This window comes from Xyrauchen texanus, chromosome 16, assembly GCF_025860055.1.
Source record: "Xyrauchen texanus isolate HMW12.3.18 chromosome 16, RBS_HiC_50CHRs, whole genome shotgun sequence".
NCBI classification, from domain to species: domain Eukaryota; kingdom Metazoa; phylum Chordata; class Actinopteri; order Cypriniformes; family Catostomidae; genus Xyrauchen; species Xyrauchen texanus.
The window spans coordinates 38820454-38835377 of NC_068291.1; the positions used below are offsets into that span (position 1 = coordinate 38820454).

At 38.3% G+C, this 14924-nt stretch overlaps 1 pseudogene; it reads left to right on the forward strand.

Moving 5' to 3' along the window:
• The window catches only part of LOC127656775 (histone-lysine N-methyltransferase SMYD3-like), a 226002-nt pseudogene that overhangs the window by 27238 nt on the left and 183840 nt on the right, over window positions 1–14924 (forward strand).

Here is a 14924-nt window from a genome sequence, read left to right on the forward strand (position 1 = left end):
ACCATAGTGTTCCTAATAAAGTGTTAAGTGAATGTATATTTAATTGTTTATTACAAGACAAATTCGTTCTATATTCATACAAATAACTATATCATGTTTATGTGACAATGGTGAATAATAATTATTACACATGTGTGTACACATACATATTATACATGATTTTCTTACTCAAGGTGGTGCTGTCACGGTCCGGCATGTGTGCCGGCTCTAAGTGTTGTTTCTTTTTCATGTCTCACAGGTGGAGCCGACGAACGATCAGCATTTCCATAAGAACGCTGAACGATCTCGTGGAGACGCGGATCACGGTAATGAGTTACATGCCTGCTGCCACCTGCTTTCCTCTAATTGCACTCCCTTCTTATTCCTCTGTCTTGGCAGTTTATTGTTCTCTGTTTCTGTTCACATGTGCACTGTTTACGGGGAAGTCTAACTCTACACATTGTGTAGTTGGAACGAGCTTCAGTATCTGTTGGTTGCATGTCTATTGATGTGCGGTTACCTGTCTTCTTGCATTCACTCTCACCAGTTGGTGCCCATGACTGTGGAGGAGGATTCCTCGATTTCTGCCCGCATCTCGGGAGATTCGTCTGGGCTTTGCTTGCACCTCACCAGTTTCTATGGAATCTCATCTGAGTGCTACAGACTTCCATAACGCACACATTCCCCATACGAACACACTCTTCACTAGCTCTCGGCAGCTGTTGGTTCTCCAACTTCTTCAGCCAGCCCAGGGTGTGCCTTGACTGGACTATTGAGAACTTGTGAATAAATATAGTTGAACTCTCTCTCTCTGCTTTTGGGTCCTTTATCCTCCCCACTCCCCAACTGTGACAGAATAAAGTGGCCAAGAAAGAGGGGAAACACAAGGAATAAGAAGGGAGTGCAATTAGAGGAAAGCAGGTGGCAGCGGGCATGTAACTCATTACTGTGATAAGCGTCTTCACGAAAGATGAAACATGACAGGTGCTGTTGTGTCAGTGATTGATTTGATTTACATTTGACATTGTTATTTGATGAAGAATAAACTATAGCAAGCGTAACACGTAAAACCTGTGAAATTATGTAAGCTGTGCATCTTTTTTGACTCAAAAAGTGCCTGAGAAAATACATATGTGGCAGTTGCATCTCATGAAATTTCAGTGTGGAAGTAATGAATCCTGTTCTATATTTATTGCATCATCTCTGTGACATATGAAAAATAAAACATCAAAATATATCAGAGTATATACTATTCTATTATTTCCTAATTGTCTTGAAAATTTGACACTATCTGTGTATTTTGTAGATCAGTTTGTGTGCCGAGTCGCTTAAGACGAGAGGTACTCTATGTAATAATATTTGGTGACCCATTCATGCATTTAAGGATTATAGGAGCTTTCTGATGGATCACTTTCTTTCTTCCATTGAACACAAACAGAGAAATTTTAAAATGCCCAGTCCACTTTATTTCTATATAATGAAAGTGAATGGTCACAAGTGCTGTCAAGCTAAAAAAAATTACAAAGCGCCATTTAAGTATCATAAAATATGGTACAAATCTTCTGAAGCCATACAATAGCTTCATAGACCAGTCATCATCAACGTCAAACCTGGCGCAACATAAAGGCAGTGTATATGAATTATGCATTTTATTCCTTTTAATGTGGCTGTCACTTGCACTCTAGAAGTATTTGCAAATTGCAGAACATTCAATCTCCTGAACTAAGACTGTATTGCTTCAAAATGGCAAACCTGTCACTATCAAATCACCCTCTCCTCTCCAGGCACTCTTGGTTGTCAAGTTTCCTTTGTCTTTTTTAATTGTAGGGCAGCCTTTTATCATAATTCCCTTTAAGGAGAGACTCCATGCAGCAAGCACGTTATACAGTAGATCTGAGCACCAACTGAAGATGGGTAACATGGATTTGTTTTGTTTGAAATCTTGTGTATGTTGCTTCATTTTGTTCTGTGCTTCCTTTCACCCTCAGAAACAAGCATGGCCCGAACACAAGAAAGAATGCAAATGTCTCAAGCGCCTCCAGCCAAGGATCCCCACAAACTCAGTCCGTCTGGTCTCAAGAATAATTATCAAAATGGTATGCAGTATCAGAACACCTGCCACGTGCTGTAGATTGGGAATATGGCCACTTCAGACCCACTTGAAGAATGTTTTGCATTTCTTGCAAGCATGTTGTAGATTGTGTGTTACAGCTGGTTTCAGCCACGGAGCTTGACGCACTGCACTTACAATCATCTTCTCTCTCTCCACAGCTCAGCCAAACAGAAAGTGACAAGGATGAGATGTACTCGATAGCTGAACACCAGTCACGTAAGTCCCTCTCTGCTTGTAGTTGTATGGCATATTTACAGTTCTCACTCAAATCTTGTTTGCACATGTTCATAAAGTATTTAACAGTTTGATGTCTGTGATGCCAAAAGACAATGGTTTTCACGTGTAACCGATTGCAATGTAACAAGTTTGAATATTTATTGTTTTGTGTCTGCTTAGGACACGATGCAAACAGTGAAACATTTAAGAATAAATGTCATTTACATGTACATGACTGGATGTACAGTATTTGTTTGTGGGAGCTAACACAGGATATTATAATGTACAGTTGCATTTGAGGCCTCATAAAAATGGAGAAAGTCTAACATCCTTTCAACAACATGTACCTTTCTTTATATTATATAACATTAATACAGTAGTACTATATAAAATACTGGAAATATACAGAGTAAAAGGCCATGTTGGTAATGGGCGGCAGACAAAAGCACCCAGTAAATTTTTCCTGCTAGGTTGAAAGATTAGATTTCTTATGATTAAAGGTGAATAAATGTCACATCCTAGCAGGAGTTTATTATAACGTTATGGATTATCCTCCCTTTCTCAGTGTGGACCGCAATGTGAAACCTGCCCTCGGGCCCTTGGCTTTTCAAAAGTAATTGGGTATTTTGTCAGAAAGTGCCTGGGACCTTTCACTGGCCTGGCTTCTTACTATATAATTATTAACGTGTGCTGTAAACAGTTTGTATTATCATTTCAATTAGTCTGACAAGCCAAAAACAGAAATGCAGAATTTTAGCTGAGATGCTGCTGAGCTCTATTATTTGTTGTTAGAAAATAAAGTATATCCAAGGAGATGATAAAATATACTAAACAGGGGGAAGATGTACCAGATTTATGATTTGAATCTGAAGTTTTCTATTGTGTGTTTATGACAGTAATTTTGTGAGTAGTTTTTTGTGTGTCTGAGAGAGAGAGAGATACGAGCTGTGAGCTGTTGCCGTGGATCAAGCGTTCGCTCTATCTGCCGCAGCAGCAGTGAACACACTACAGTTCTTTGATGGTGTGTTTGAAGGAAATGGTTCAGAGCAGGAGGGTTAATGGAAAAGCCCATATGTATGGCAAAGCCAACATAAATCACACGACTGGAGCTATACTTTCACATTCACACATATTTTAATGCTACAACCTGGAAACACAGGGCACTTTCTGCCTGTATACCTAAACACACACACACACACACACACACACACACACACACACACACACACACACACACACACACACACACACACACACACACACACACACACTGTAGTGTTTCCATGTTTTATGTGGAATTTCCATAGACATAATGGTTTTTATACTGTACAAACTTTATATTCTATCCCCTAAACATAACACAACCCCTAAACCTAACCCTCACAGAAAACTTTCTGCATTTTTACATTTTCAAAAAACATAATTTAGTATGATTTATAAGCTGTTTTCCTCATGGGGGCCGACAAAATGTCCCCACAAGGTCAAAAATTTTGGGTTTTACTATCCTTATGGGGACATTTGGTCCCCACAAAGTGATAAATACACGCTCACACACACACACACACACACACACACACACACACACACACACACACACGTTGGTCTACCTATCATTATGAGGACTCTCCATAGACATAATGACTTTTATACTGTATAAACTATAGATTCTATCCTCTAAACCTAACACAACCCCTAAACCTAACCCTCACAGAAAACCTTCTGCATTTTTACATTTTCAATAAAACATTGTTTAGTATGATTTTTAAGCGATTTGAATTATGGGGACACTAGAAATGTCCTCATAAATCACATTTATAGCATAATACCCTTGTAATTACTAATTTGTAACTTACAAAATTGTCCTCGTAAATCACAAAAACACGCACACACACACACACACACACACACACACACACACACACACACACACACACACACACACACAAATCTCTTAACATAGACTCACAGCTTTGTTACTTGGTTTAAACTGATTTCCAGCCTGACTAGCAAACAAAGTGCCAAAAGCCCCTCTAAAACCAGCCAAGAGACCAGCTAAGGCCAACTTGGCCAGATCAACCAGCTAAAGGAGAGATCTATCTACCTGTACACAATATTTACACACAAGCAATACAACAAGCAAAATGCCCTATACTTTCATCATCGACCGAGCTCACAAATGCAGATTCAAATACAAATACACACTTTTTCCATCTCCATTTTCTCATTTCCCATCTTTTGTGCGTCACCCTCGTTTTTCTTCATTAATCTCTTTCATGTTTTTGTCATATCAGCCCAGTGTTGTTTACTTCTGCATGTTGTAACATGTAAAACTGATAACATACTACCTGAACTTTCTCCAGGCTAATTAAGTTGTGTGTTTGTTGTCTTGACTCTGTTTCCTGCTTCGGCTGCTGCCGGCATGCTGTACAAGTCTGTCTGTTTGTAGCTTGCTAGTCTGATAGCAGTGCTTATTCGTCTACGCTCATTGTTTTATTTTACTGCATGCTTCATATTTTTCCCAGCTTTTCTACTGTTTAAACTGTGTGTATATTACTGCGTGCACCCATTGTCTTTTTTACGCTTGTCTACATCTCGCATTTCGACTGCGTGCATTCGTTTTCTCTTCTGTGTTTTACACAGATAATTGCATCAATCTCAAACATCTGATCAGAAACAAACACAACAACAGCAAACAATTGTGTTAGGGATTCACATTGATCTCAATCCATCGCCACTCAAGAACAACCATAACAACAACAACAGCAACAAACAATTGCGGTAAGCCATTGCATCCGCTTATATTATTGCTTCCTGTATTGCATAGCACATGTTTACTATAGCTTCTTCCATCAGCAGTGTGGGGTTAACATGTGATAAATGTAAGGATTTAGTCAGGCTGATGGAGAAGTTTAATAAATTAGGGACACGTATCCAAATGCTAGTGTAGGTCCGTGAGAAAGAGAAGCCGGTATATACTGTTTCAGATTCGGGTAGTACAGTGAGCAACACTTTGGTTCTGGCTGAAGGCGTTGGGGTGACGTTTCGAATTTGCAATCATCTGTCACAGTACCACAGAAAACAGTGTCTCATAATTTTCCTCATGAGAAGAATTTAATGCCATCTATGCTAATATTATTATATTTGTTTCCCTGTCTCATCCTTGATTCATATCCCGAGGTTACCAGAGCCGGCCAGATCCACCTCCGTTCCTGCTTGGTGTCAGACTCCACTGCTACGTGTCTCTGAGTGATGATGACTAAACGCAGCCGGTGCCAGCCAAACATCCTTTCAGACTATTACGGTGGACTTCAGGGGATGAACTGATGCCAACTCCAACCATAAGACATGGGATGATTCATATGCCACTGCCTGAACCTTGGATTTAGGATAGACCTCGCCGAAATTACTGGCCGGTTGAACTGCGATTCACCTCACTGATCTCTGCCTGCATCACCTCGGTCTAATGATGGACTACACACTTAAAATGGAATACATAGACTTTTAATTATTTGCCAACAAAAGCCTTCATCGGCCAATTAACAAAGGGCAAAGCAACAGTGTGAATTTATGCAGTTAATCCAGGATAAACTTCAAAGACATTAGTCATTAATCTTTATACAGTTTATACAAAATCTCTGTTTAAACGCTGGCCCTTAATACTTACTTATTGTAATATGTTTTTGGACAGGAACTGTACCATGGTAATACAATGTTGTTTGTACTAAAGTAATATCATGTTTTTTGGTCATGTGCCATATTAATACCTAGTTTTTGGTATTTGAACTATGGTAATACCATGTTTTTTGGACTGGTTCCAAGGTTAAACCATGTTTTTTGGTCATGTACCTTAATAATACAATGCTTTTTTGGACATGCACCAAGTTTTTTGGACATATACCATGGTAAAACCTTGTTCCATGGTCATACCATGTTTGTTGTCACCATCCAGGACAGCCCGGAACCTGGGAGTGGTGGTCGATGATCAACTTACTGTATCTCAACAACTTGCAGGCTTGTGCTTTACAACATCAGGAAAAATCAGAACTTTCCTGTCTGAAATACGCTACACAGGTCCTTGTCCAAGCTCTGGTAATTTCAAGACTACTACAGATATTGTTGGATTTTGTTTAACAAATTGCTTGATATGTTCCTCATTTGTAAGTCGCTTTGGATAAAAGCAAAATGACTAAATGTAAATGTCATACCAATTTATGTGGACATCTTCTATGACAATACTATATTGTACTACACAATATATACAGTAGCTACTAGACATAACACAGTAGTGTTTTGGTAGTACCATTGTATTGACCTGTTTCAGTGACATCCCTTTTTCCTTGAAACCGCAATATCAAGCTATAAATTCGCCATAATGATGGTGAATGGAAAAACACAGGGGAACTGATATCAAGAAAAACAGAAAAAATTGTCCCAGAAAAAGAGTATACAGGTCTTTAAGTCACCATAAATATAGCCAAATTCGACTTTCGCTGACATTTAAATATATTTTATCCACGATTTATATTTGTACACCGGCGAGTCTGATGTCACTGTGTGAACGATGCGTACACACGTCTACTGGTACATCACCTTAAGCATCTCTCATTCAGAAGTTAAAAATGATTTTGTGTCATTTTCTGGTCGGATTTGGTCACAATATTACATAACGTCTGTGATGATCCCATCTGTAAGAACAAGAGCTGCTTTTAACTCAGAAAGCAACCGAGGCATATTCATGTATATAATTAATGTTTACATTGAAGTCTGATGGTGTGAATAAAGTCTGTACTTCATAATCTTATGACGTGTTTTTCATTTACTAACATTAGTATATACACATTTCATATATAGGACTGTACATTGACATTATACCACTTATAGTACAATTATGACATACCTTTATACAGTCTGAGTGTTATGAATTTCACCTCCAATGTGCATTTCCAGTTTAATTATATTCAAATCAATTATGTTATTAATATAATTTTCATGGGTACAAATAAATGACATGTCTAAATAAATGAGTAAAGAAGTGTTTTATCCCTGCTCTCCTCCTCAATTGCTGGTTAGTAAACAGCAGCATCACTTTTTCAAGATTTATAAATAGAAACAAAAATGTTGCCTCCTTTTGTCACATCCCACAGCACAGCACACTGAAGGAATTTGGAATTTTGTTCACAAACATGGTGGCACAGTAATACAGTGATGTAACATGAAACAGGTCAATTATTTAAAATACCTTGGGGTACCATGCAAAAGCCATGGTACATGAATATGGTAATAATGGAATGGAATATTTATGAACCTTTGATATAATCACTGTTGTCAAATGTTGAAACCGTTGTCTCCTTGATGTGTTAAGATCTAGTGGACATGAGTGATAATAAGAAGAAAGGCCTGGGGCATCTTTGCTCTATACTCCAGGTGTATCTCGGTGAGGAGAATTGTGATCTATCTCAGCTACCAGCTGGCCTGGACCCCATCAACCTTCTTGCCAGAGTAAGTGCGCTTTTATTTTCATCTTCACCGCTCGTGGCGTTGTTGGCAGGGGTCGCGCTCTCAAATCGGCAGGGAGTCACACCAAATCTCACGCAGTGGTGCGAACGGTGTCAGCATGCCGCATTGAGTGTCTGCCCACACACAGAGCTGCAAGGATATTGTTCCGTCCTCATGTTACCTACTGTGAATCCATGCTGTAATTTCAAGTTTTTTGTCTTCAAAGCTAAATTTGATCATTTCATGTTCAGGGTTGGTTCCATATAAATTTACATGCCTAATTTTCCCACTAATATTGTACATTTAAACATAGAAATCACTACACATTTTACTTAAAATGGAATCATTAAGGAGCTGGAATCACAATCACAATCAGAACCAGAATCATTATGTTCCTTACGATTCCCATCCCTTGAGTCTTTTTCCTCTGTGAATGCCCCAAGTGCATGAGTTTCTTTGGAGATGTGTCCGTGAGTTTGCTTGTTGAGATTCCTGAAAGAATACGTTTTATTTGCTTGTTTTCTGACCGTCACTCTGTACCGTAATTACGAACACATTAAGTGAAACACCCATTTCAGAGTGAAAATGGTGATCTTCTCTTCAGGATCGCATGTAAACACAGAGGGGGTTGCACATCTGGCCTGGGACAAACAAATGCCTTTTGCATGTGAACACAAACACCTGTTTCATATAAGACAAGAGCAATCTCTCATAAAGCATCAATGACCGAAATGTGGATCTGATAAGGATTTTTAATCCAATACTAAATACTGCATCAGGGACAGAGCTCAAGTTATGCGAATACTTTAGTTTCAAGCATGCTCAGATTTGGAAGGTTCAAATCACTTTTAGCAATTGTTGGTCTTGATTTACAGAGTGGTTAAATTTTCCTGTTAATGATTTGTGTTTAATGTTCCTTTGTGCTAGTTAGACGCACACTTACTCCATTCAAATATGCTTTCTTGGGGTGGAACTGAGAACCGGTTCTATTTAAAAATAAAAAATGTTGGAACAAAATTGTGTTACTGAGCTCCATTAACGGTTCTCAAATGCACATTCTTTCACCTATGCGAACGTAACACTGTGCTAAAATACTCTGACAATGTTTCTTGTGCTACATTTACATTTATGCATTTGGCAGACAATTTTATCCTAAGCAACTTACAGTGCATTTATTACAGGGACAATCCCCCCAGAGCAACCTGGAGTTAAGTGCCTTGCTCAAGGACACAATGGTGGTGGCCATGGGGATCGAACATGTGACCTTTTGATTAACAGTTATTTGCTTTAGCCCACTGCACCACCACCACTCCATGTGGTCCTGCTACCATTCAGCGGCACTACAACACTGAAAAAATGATTAAAAATCATCAGTGTGAAACATATAGTGCAGTGCGTTTGTCATACGAAGATTTTTAGTCGGTCCTTCTAAGGAGGGAGAAATATACAGTGTGGCCAGTGTAGTCAGGTTCACGAATGAATAACTCTTATGAGCCATTTTGTTCTACAATGTGAAACATACAGCTCGTCGAGTGCAGTTCTGTTCCTGAACAAATGACTCTTTAGAGCTGGTTCTTTGAATCTACATTGCATAATATTCAGCGTGACCAGTGTGGTCTGATTCCCAAATAAATGACTCTTATGAGTCATTTCTTTTGAACCTACAGCGGGACCAATGTGGCCCGGTTCTCGAATGAATGACTCCAATGAGCCGGTTCTTTAAAACATGTGAAACATACATGTACTGGGCGTTAAATGCACTCATATTCCTGAACAAATGACTTATATGAGCTGGATCTTTTGAAATAGCAGTTATTATATTATTTATTATGAATACTTTATTAAAGTTATTATTATGATAATTAACAGCAACAACAATCAGCAAATAATACAGCAAATAGAAATGAAATAGAAATATGCTAAAATAAATGACACATGTAGGCCTACACATTTAATCACACATTTACTTTGTGATCTGTTTGCAACATAAACAATAATTTCTGACTTCTGTATTCATCATTTTCCAAAATACAGAAATAATAGGCGTTTAGAATAAAGTTTAGGACAAAATCTGTTGATATTTCTTATTTCGCGAATGGGTCTTTACGAGTTGTTTCTTTTGAATCTACAGCATGACCAGTGTGGTCCGATTTCCAAAAGAATGGGTATTTACGAGTCATTTCTTTTAAATCTACACCACAACCAGTGTGGTCCGATTCCCGAATGATTGGGTCTTTATGTGTCATTTCTTTTAAATCTATAGCACGACTAGTGTTGTCCGATTACCGAAAGAATGTGTCTTTATGAGTCATTTCTTTTAAATCTATAGCATGACCATTGTGATCCGATTCCCGAATTAATGGGTATTTACGAGTCATTTCTTTTAAATCTATAGAACGACCAGTGTGGTCTGATTCCCGAAAGAATGGGTTTTTACGAGTCGTTTCTTTTGAATCTACAGGACGACCAGTGTGGTCCGATTCCTGAATGAATGGGTCTTTACGAGTCATTTCTTTTAAATCTATATCACGACCAGTGTGGTCCAATTCCCGAAAGAATGGGTCTTTATGATGTATTTCTTTTGAATCTACAGCATGACCATTGTGGTCTGATTCCTGAATTAATGGGTCTTTACGAGTCGTTTCTTTTAAATCTATATCACGAAACATACTACAAAAAAGTGTGACCCATGTAGTCTGATTCATGAACTAATAACTCTTACGTGTCTGTTCTATTGAATCTACTGTAGTATTCATGATACTGTAAGCAAACAATACCTATATGGCATACTGCATCTGGTTAAATTCTGAAGTGTGCATCCAGTGGGCAGTTTGCTGGGCAGTTTGCCACAGGATCTGAAGATCCATCAAATACAGATACTAAAACACTTAACATGGATCATATTTTGTGTGCCATGGTCACCATCTACCTGTGGAAATCAGTTTCTTTACATCTCTCTGCAGTAAAGGCTTTTCCATCTCTAGCTTAGTAAGTTCAAGATGTGCTGCCCTGTCCCAACAGTCCAATCAAGCTGTCCGTTATCTGTGGGGAGGAAGATAATCTTTTGCCAAACCAATTTAGATCCATCAGAACAGTCAAGGCTTTAACTCGACCCATGTCTGAACATCTCTCTCTCACTCCCACATTTTCAAATTTTTCACTCTTCGTATCTTAATGAGATGCAGTTAAAACCTGGATGAATATTTAAGTTTGGTTGTGGGTGTAGAACAAATGTGCAACACTAGAAGACTAGTCTCGACCCTGACTGCTGATAAATTCCCTTGTTTTGCATTAACTCCACTCACGAGAGCTGACTTTTGCAGCCTTATTGGCCTGGTGCATCGTCTTTAGCATTACAGACAAGTTTAGTCATGTTAAACCAACACTATACCCATCGCTGAATCAATTAAACAGTGTGAAGACGAGTGTCCAGGGTCCACAAATTAAAATGAATTCATAATTTAAAATTAGACAGATATTCCATACCATTTACTGAACATAATTACTGTAAAACTAATTCTGAAATATCATTCAGAATGAATAACTTACATGTAGCGAAAGTTCCTCAAGGGATGTTAGGATGTTTCGTTTACATTTACATTACATTTATTCATTTGGCAGACGCTTTTATCCAAAGCGACTTACAAAAGAGGAAAAAACATCAGCGAATCATCTTAGGGAGACAGTGGTACCAAAAGTGCCATATTACAAAGTTTCACTGTCATCAGAATAGTATACAAAACAGATTTAAGTGCAACAAGAAATGTTAATTTTTTTTTTAGTTTCGTTTATTTATTTAGTTTCGTTTATTTATTTATTCAAAGTAAGTCAGAATTACCCAAGATTTATAGCAGGTAGGAGGCAAAATAGTCATAAAACAGAGTGAGTAAAGTGGCTAACCATGTGAATTCAGATTCAAATCCAGATCCAGAGGGACTATCATTCACATGCCAGAACTGAAGCGCATTGAATCCACTGTTTTAATTAAAGTTGTAGAGCAAGCTAAGAATATTGTCCAAGGGTTTACTACTTTATTGCATAGAACCAACACACAGAATCTTCTTTTCCATTAATTCTCGCATACTAGATGTGTATTATGAACCCAAAAGGAGTTTTTTTATGAAGTTCAGATTGACTGTCATAATCCAAAAGAGCTGTTGGGTTTTAATATTCCTTATGAACATGATTGGTGTGCAAAAACCTTCTTTCCCTGGGCGCCATCACAGCAGTCTGTTAACAACTTTATAATGAGAACTATCTATAACTGTCACGAACCCCGCTGTTCATTGTATACACCTGCACTCGTCCCTATCACCTGTCATTGTTTACACCTGCACTCGTCTCTATAAATATCACAGCACATTCGTCTCCCGCTTGTTGGTTATTGTATTTAGTTTCCCGTGTCTTTGCCCCCCGCTAGTCTCGTCTAGTTTTGAACTCCTCTTGTCTTCCTCTTAGCTTGCCAGCTCCCCTTGTTCCCCTGTCTTTTGCTCCCACTAGTCTTGGCATTCTGATTCTGATTACCCCGGCTTTGACCCCTTGCTTTCCTTGACCACTCTATTTGTAGATTTGCCCTTTTGTTATATCCTGATTCCCCGGCTCTCGACCCTACGCTTACCTCGACCATTCTCCCTCTGGATTTTCCCCACTGTACCTTCGCCTGCTCTTTAAAATAAAAAGCAATTTGGATTTACATTGTGACTGTCTCGTCTTGTGTGTGTGTGAGCGGGTTACAATAACCTGTTTGTTCCATTTTGCTTTCTTATTACTGGTGCTTGTTAAGGTAAGGTCACTATTACTTGTTTTATAATAGAGAAAAAGCTTGTCATACGGGTTTGGAACAACATTAGGGTGAGTAAACAATGACAAAAGGTTCATTTTTGGGTGAACTATCCCTTTAAAAAGGAACTCATTTTTATGTAGGCAACCTAAAAGATGTTTTGAAATCTGCTACTCAGCATTTCCTTGTTCTTCCTTCACTGCTTTTATATTAAGTCTAATTAATTTTTATATGTGCCATCTAGTTTGTTTTATTTTGTATTTAATTATGGCATGTTGTATCTGAGTGAGTACTTTGGGGTAAGAGATCACTGAGTGTTCCATCTGTGCATGATAGCTCACAAGTGGGCAGCATATTTCAGTGCTCTATGAATACATAATGGAGGAATACTTCATGACATCACCAGCAGCCAAACAAGTCCAACACAAACTGCACCTGAAGGAACACCATTCAGTTTAAGTTGCTACTGATAAAGACTACTAAAGAAATGTGGATGCTTATAATGCAATTACTATTATTTCAATCAAACAAACCTGAATAAGATGGATAGGTGTGTGCCGCTGTCATTTAATTTTCTTTGTGGAAGTGTCTTTTATGTGACACATTCTATGACGTTTTTCATATTGCGGTATGATGCAATAGTAATCGCAGTGCCTTATATATACAAATGTTCTATCGGATTGAGGTCAGGGCTTTGTGGCCACTCCAATACCTTGAATTTGTTGTCCTTAAGCCATTTTGCGACCTATCTTCCTGGCTGAAGTCTTGAGATGTTGCTTCAATATATCCACTTAAGTTTCCTTCCTTGTGATGCCATCTATTTTGTGAAGTGCACCAGTCCCTCCTGCAGCAAAGCAGCCCCACAACATGATGCTGCCACCCCCATGCTTCACAGTTGGGATGGTGTTCTTCAGCTTGCAAGCCTCACCTTTTTTAATCCAAAAATATTGATGATTATTATAGCCAAACAGTTACATTTTTGTTTCATTAGACTAGAGGACATTTCTCCAAGTAAGATCTTTGTCCCCATGTGCAACTAACTGTAGTCTGCCTTTTTTATGGCAGTTTTAGAGCATTGGTTTCTTCCTTGCTGAGCAGCCTTTCAGGTTATTTTGATATAGGACTCATTTTACTGTGGATATAGATACTTGTCTACCCGTTTCCTCCAGCATCTTCACAAGGTCCTTTGCTGTTGTTCTGAGATTGATTTGCACTTTTCACACCAAACTACATTCATCTCTAGGAGACAGAATGCATCTCCTTCCTGAGTGGCATGATGCCTGCGTGGTCTCGTGGTGTTTATACTTGCGTACTATTGTTTGTACAGATGAATGTGGTACCTTCAGACATTTGGAAATTGCTCCCAAGGACTTGTGGAGGTCCACAGTTTTTCCCTGAGGTCTTGGATGATTTCTTTAGATTTTCCCAAGATGTCAAGCAAAGACGCACTGAGGTTGAAGGTAGGCCTTAAAATACATCCACAGGTACACCTCCAATTCAGTACACCTCCTATCAGAAGCTAATTGGCTAAGTGTAAAAAGGTTGGAATTTTCCAAGCTGCTGAAAGGCACAGTTAACTTAGTGTATGTAAACTTCTGACCCACTGAAACTGTGATATAGTTGATGAAATATGAAGCAATCTGTCTGTAAACAATTGTTGGAAAGATTACTTGTGTCATGCACAAAGTAGATATCCTAAACGACTTGCCAAAACTATAGTTTGCTAATATTAAATCTGTTGAGTGGTTGAAAAATATGTTTTAATGACTTCAACTTAAATGTATGTAAACTTCTGACTTCAACTGTATAAATGTACAGGAGGTACACAGGGAAGTGAGACTCCTCCCACAAGCGGTGAGCCATTAGAGATATGGGCAAGCTGCCGTACCTCTTCATAATGTCCAAAAACGCTCACGCACTGTCATCTAAACCATTGTCAAAAGCGAAACCGCACGAGAGAGACACGTGCGTGCAATAGAGACTGATTGGCAGCCAGAGAAAATAATAGTTTTGAGATTTTAACATTCAGCAAATTAAACTTCAGCACTTAATTTGTTTTATATCTGTAAATATAGTGTCTATTAATGCATTGGCAATGCACATTTAAATATATCTTGCAAATAAAGATTTCTATAAATTGAATCTGTCCATTTGATCCTATTATAAAAAATTTCCACTGGAAAATGTAAGATTTTGCCCAAGTTTTAATTACAGCATGTCCACTAATTTTATGGCATGTATACTTATATTTGTATCAAACCTGTGAAATGTGTGCAATTAAAATGCATTATATTTTATTTTATTTTACTTTATTTTAAATAATTAAAATAAATAATGACT